The sequence below is a fragment of the Bos indicus genome, chromosome X (assembly GCF_029378745.1).
Source record: "Bos indicus isolate NIAB-ARS_2022 breed Sahiwal x Tharparkar chromosome X, NIAB-ARS_B.indTharparkar_mat_pri_1.0, whole genome shotgun sequence".
NCBI lineage: Eukaryota > Metazoa > Chordata > Mammalia > Artiodactyla > Bovidae > Bos > Bos indicus.
Window position 1 is genome coordinate 26,009,380 of NC_091789.1, and position 6,000 is coordinate 26,015,379.

Below are 6,000 nucleotides of genomic sequence, written 5' to 3' on the forward strand. Positions count from 1 at the left end.
ACGTAGGCCCAACCGAGTCTGTGCTTTTGTGGAGTACCCAAGAACCTGAACCTGAGTGGCTTAGACCTGAGAAGTGCATGCAACCCAGTGCCTGCTTTAGACAGTTCCCCTGCAGAGCAACCTGGAGCCTGAGCAGTGTAGACTGGGAAAGCACACACGCCATGAGTAGGAGCAAACCCAATGTGGCCCAGACATTGCGAGCATTCCCCTCATACGCCAGTGATATTTGTTTGCAGTGTTCCTCCCTCGCCACAGCACAACTGAACAAGTGAGCCTAAAAAAGTGACCACCTTCACCCCCTTGTGTCAGGGCGGAAATTAGACAGTGAAGAGACTTGCAAACAGAGGAAGCCAAAATAAACAAAGAGGGAATTGTTTTGGAAGTGACAGGTGCAACAGATTAAAACCCTTTAGTTAGCACTGACTACATTGGAAGGGGCCCATACACCTTGAGAAGAAATATAAGCTGGAAAAAAGAAGTATCTGAAACTGAACTGACTCCACACTTCCCTCAACAGCTCCAGAGAAATTAAATTTTTAATTTTTTAAAATTTTAAGTTCTTTATTACTTCTTTAACTTTCACTATTATAACCTACTATTACCTTGTCAAAAAAGACCCTATCTTTAACAAATTTCATATATATTTTTTATAATTTTTGTGATTTTGTTTGGTATTTTTAATATTGTATTTTTAAGAGTCTAACCTCTACTCTAGATTTTTAATCTTTACTTTTTTGTATTTGCTCTCAATTTTTTACATTTAAGAATTCAATCTTCAGTACCCATTTTTACTTAGGAGTGTTATTACTGGCTTGATTGCCCTCTCCCCTTTTGACTCTCCTTTTTTTCCCCCAGATCACCTCTATCTCCTCCCTCCCCCTTCTCTTCTGTACCCAACTCTGTGAATCTCTTTGGGTGTTCCAGGCTGTGGAGAACACTTAGGGAAGTGACTACTGGCTAGAACTGACTCTCTCCTTTTGACTCCCCCTCTTCTCCTCCTGGTCACCTCTATCTTCCTCTCCCTCTTCTCTTCTCCCTGTAACTCTATGAACCTCTCTTGGTGTCTCTCACTGTGGAGAATCTTTTTGCCATTAACCTAGATGTTTTATCATTGGTGCTGTATGGATGGAGAAGTCTTTAGGCTACTATGAGAGTAAAACTGAAAGACAGAGGCAGAAGGCTTAAATCCAAAATTTGAGAACACCACAACTCCTAACTCTAGGGAACATTAATCGACAAGAGCTCATTCAAAAGCCTCCATACCTACACTGAAACCAAGCTCCACCCAAGAGCCAACAGTTCCAGAACAAGACATACCAAGCTAATTCTCCAACAACGCAGGAACATAACCCTGAGCATTAAAGTACAGGCAGCCAAAAGTCACACCAAACCCATAGAAACCTTAAAACTCACTACTGGACACTTCATTGCACTCCAGAGAGAAGAGATCCAGCTCCACCCACCAGAACATAGACACAAGCTTCCCTAACCAGGAAAACTTGACAAGCCACTCATCCAACCCCACCCACAGGGAGGAACCTCCACAATAAAGAAGAACCTCCACAATAAAGAGGAACCACAAGCTTCCAGCATACAGAAAGGCCACGCCAAACACAGAAATCTAAGCAAGATGAAAAGGCAGAGAAATATTCAGCAGGTAAAGGAACATGATAAATGCCCACCAAACCAAAACAAAGAGGAGGAGACAGGAAATCTACCTGAAAAAGAATTCAAAATAATGATGGTAAAAATGATCCAAAATCTTGAAAATAAAATGGAGTTACAGATAAATAGTCTGGAGACAAGGATTGAGAAGATGCAAGAAATGTTTAACAAGGATCTAGAAGAAATAAAAAGAGTCAATCAATGGTGAATAATGCAATAACTGAGATCAAAAGCACTCTGGATGGAACCAATAGTAGAATAACTGAGGCAGAATATAGGATACGTGAGGTGGAAGAGAGAATGGTGGAAATAAATGAATCACAGAGAAAAAAAGAATTAAAAGAAATGAGGACAACCTCAGAGACCTCTGGGAAAATCTCAAACACTCCAACATTCGAATCATAGGAGTCCCAGAAGAAGAAGACAAAAAGAAAGGCCATGAGAAAATACTTGAGGAGATAATAGTTGAAAACTTCCCTAAAATGGGGAAGGAAGTAGCCACCCAATTCCAAGAAACCCAAAGAGTCCAAAACAGGATAAACCCAAGGTGAAACACCCCAAGACACATATTAATCAAATTAATGAAGATCAAACACAAAGAACAAATATTAAAAGCAGCAAGGGGAAAACAACAAATAACACACAAGGACATTCTCATAAGGATAACAGCTGATCTTTCAATAGAAACTCTTCAGGCCAGAAAGGAATGGCAGGACATACTTAAAGTGATTAAAGAAAATAACCTACAGCCCAGATTACTGCAAGGATCTCATTCAAATATGAAGGAGAAATCAAAAGCTTCACAGACAAGCAAAAGCTGAGAGAATTCAGCACCACCAAACCAGCTCTTCAACAAATGCTAAAGGATATTCTCTAGATAGGAAACACAGAAAAGGTTTATAAACTCAAACCCAAAACAACAAAGGAAATGGCAATGGGATCATACTTATCAAAAATTACCTTAGATGTAAATGTGTTGAATGCCCCAACCAAAAGACAAAGACTGGCTCAATGGATACAAAAACAATGAAAACATAGGCAAAACGCTCTCTGACATAATCACAGTAGGATCCTCTATGACCCACCTCCCAGACTAATGGAAATAAAAGGAAAAATAAACAAATGGGACCTAATTAAACTAAAAGTTTTTGCACAACGAAGGAAACTGTAAGCAAGGTGAAAAGACAGCCTTCAGAATGGGAAAAAATAATAGCAAATGAAGCAATTGAAAAAGAATTAATCTCAAAAATATACAAGCAACTCCTGCAGGTCAATTCCAGGAAAATAAATGATCCAATCAAAAAATGGGCTAAAGAACTAAACAGACATTTATCCAAAGAAGACATACAGAAGGCTAACAAACACATGAAAAAATGCTCAACATCACTCATTATCACAGAAATGCAAATCAAAACCACAATGATGTACCATTTCACGCCAGTCAGAATGGCTGCTATCAAAAAGTCTACGAACATTAAATTCTGAAGAGCATGTGGAGAAAAGGGAACCCTCTTACACTGTTGGTGGGAATGCAAACTAGTACAGCCACTATAGAGAACAGTGTGGAGATTCCTTAAGAAACTGGAAACAGAACTTCCATATGACCCAGCAATCCCACTGCTGGGCAAACACACAGAGGAACCCAGAATTGAAAGAGACACATGTATCCCAATGTTCATCATAGCACTCTTTACAATAGCTAGGACATGGAAGCTGTGTAGATGTCCATCAGCAGATGAATGGATGGGAAAGCAGTGGTACATATACACAATGGAGTATTACTCAGCTATTAAAAAGAATGCATTTGAATCAGATCTAATGAGGTGGGTGAAACTGGGGCCTATTATACAGGGTGAAGTAAGTCAGGAAGAAAAACACCAATACAGTATACTAATGCATATATATGGAATTTAGAAAGATGATGACCCTATATGCAAGACAGCAAAAGAGACACAGATGTAAAGAACAGACTTTTGGACTCTGTGGGAGAAGGCAAGGGTAGGATGATTTGAGAGAATAGCACTGAAACATGTATATTACCATATGTGAAATAGATTGCCAGTCCAGGTTCGATGTATGAGACAGGGTGCTCAGGGTGCACTGGGATGACCCTGAGGGATGGGATGAGGAGGGAGGTGGGAGGGGGGTTCAGGATGGGGAACACATGTACACTCATGACGGATTCATGTCACTGTATGGCAAGAAACACTGCAATATTGTAAAGTAATTAGCCTCCAATTAAAATAAATAAGTTAATTTATTTTAATAAAACAATTATTAAAAAAAATCTATGGAATGCTCTTGGCTATGTCTTGCATCACACCAACGTATAGCAGAACAGAAAGTAACAGGGCACAGACATTTATGCAAGTGAAAATGTGCATGAGAGACAAGGGGCATATTACCCAAGGAAGTCTCTGTCTCTGGATGATGTTAGGAAAAAGGGAAGACAGATTGTTCTCTAGGGTAGTTTGAATGTTGGCTTGAAGATCGGGAGAAGCATGAGGTCATTTCTTAAGAGCTTTCATAATCTCCGAATTTTATGTAGCACCAGACTCTGGTAGATGAGCAGCATTTCCATCTTGTGGCTCAGCTGGTAAAGAATCTGCCTGCAATGCAGGAGACCTGGGTTCGAACCCTGGGTTGGGAAGATCCCCCAGAGAAGGGCAAAGCTACCCACTCCAGTATTCTGGCCTGGAGAATACAGTGGACTATATAGTCCAAGGGGTCTCAAAGAGTCGGAAATGGCTGAACGACTTACACTTCACTTCTATCTCCTAGAAGCTGAAAAAATGTGATAAAGGAGGAAAAGGCATGTGATATATGCCTAAGAACCTCTGTTGGAGAAATGATTGGGCAACCTAAAACTGTTAAACCTCAGTTTCTTCTCTGTAAATAAATATCAACTTGGTTGACTTAACATTTCCACACCCTTACTGTTTCTCTCTTAAATTTCACATAGAATTTATACATAGGGAAAATTGTGTCTTGGAAAACACAGAATCACCATTTTTAGTATCATTTGACTCTGGGTATTTTTTACCCTGACCTCCCATTTTAAAAATTCATTTTCTTAATATTTGTACTATCCTGACAAGGCAGCCGGCAGCAGGTGCCTTGAATTAGCTCATTTTAGGCATTCTGCATTTTGAAGTTAAACTGCTAGTGGGATCCCATCTGCTTAATAACATTCCATTTAAAATTAAACTGGGAAAAATTTTTAAATGTTTACAACCCTGGGAAAACTTCAACAGAATGTCTTGCTCCTAGTCCATCATTTAGAAGGAGCTCCAGGGGATTAGAAGAGCAACTCTGGGCTTGTTGCTTTCTATAAAGTTTGAGACTTTTACTCTCTATTCAGATTCCCAATTATAGCGTTGCAGGTCCTTAAGATAGAGTCATGTTTCCAAGATTCAGTCGACTATCACAATTCTGGGCATCATTTAACCAGAAAAAGCATGAGCTTTGAAGCAAACAAAAATAGATTTAAGGCCTGCATCTGCCACTTATTTGCCATGTGATATTAAACCTTCACAGTTTCCTTGTGTGTAGAATGGAAATAATGTCCTTTAATAACCTTCTAGAAACCTTGTGAGCACAAACCTAAGATAAAAATGTAAAGCAAAATCAAAATACCTGAGATGTACGGATCCTTCAACTGATGTCAGTTAAGTATACTATGGGATGTAGCTGTGGTAATCCTCACTTTTCAGATAAAGAAACAGGCTCAGAGACATTAAGTTACTTGTCCAAAGTCACACATTTTCTTAGGAATTTAAACAAAGAATTATCCTTGACTTCTCTTTTCCCCTCAATCCTACTCCCACCCCTATCTAATTAACAAATTCTACCTAACAAGTTCTACCTAACAAGTTCTATCTAACAAGTTCTACAAGTTCTAATTAACAAGTTCTCTATTAACAAGTTCTACCTTAAAATTTGATATCTAATTCTGCTATTTTTCATCATCTCCAGCATAGCCATCTTAAACTAATTCTCATTTTATCTCTTGGCTTATTTCAACAGTCTCTTAATTGGTCCCCCAGCTAAAACTCTTATCTGCCCTACTATCTGTTATCAACAAAAGTAAGAATAAAGCATACTTGAGACCATGACACTTCTCTGTTTAAAACTCAATAATAATTTCCACTGTACATGTGTACTATATCACTTCAGTTATGTCTGACTCTTTGTGACTCTGTAGGCATTAGCCTGCCAGGCTCCTCTGAAATTCTCCAGGCAAGAATACTGGGATAGGTTGCCATTCCCTCCTCTAGGGGATCTTCCCGACCCAGGGATTGAACCGACATCTCTTATGTCTCCTTCATTGGGGGG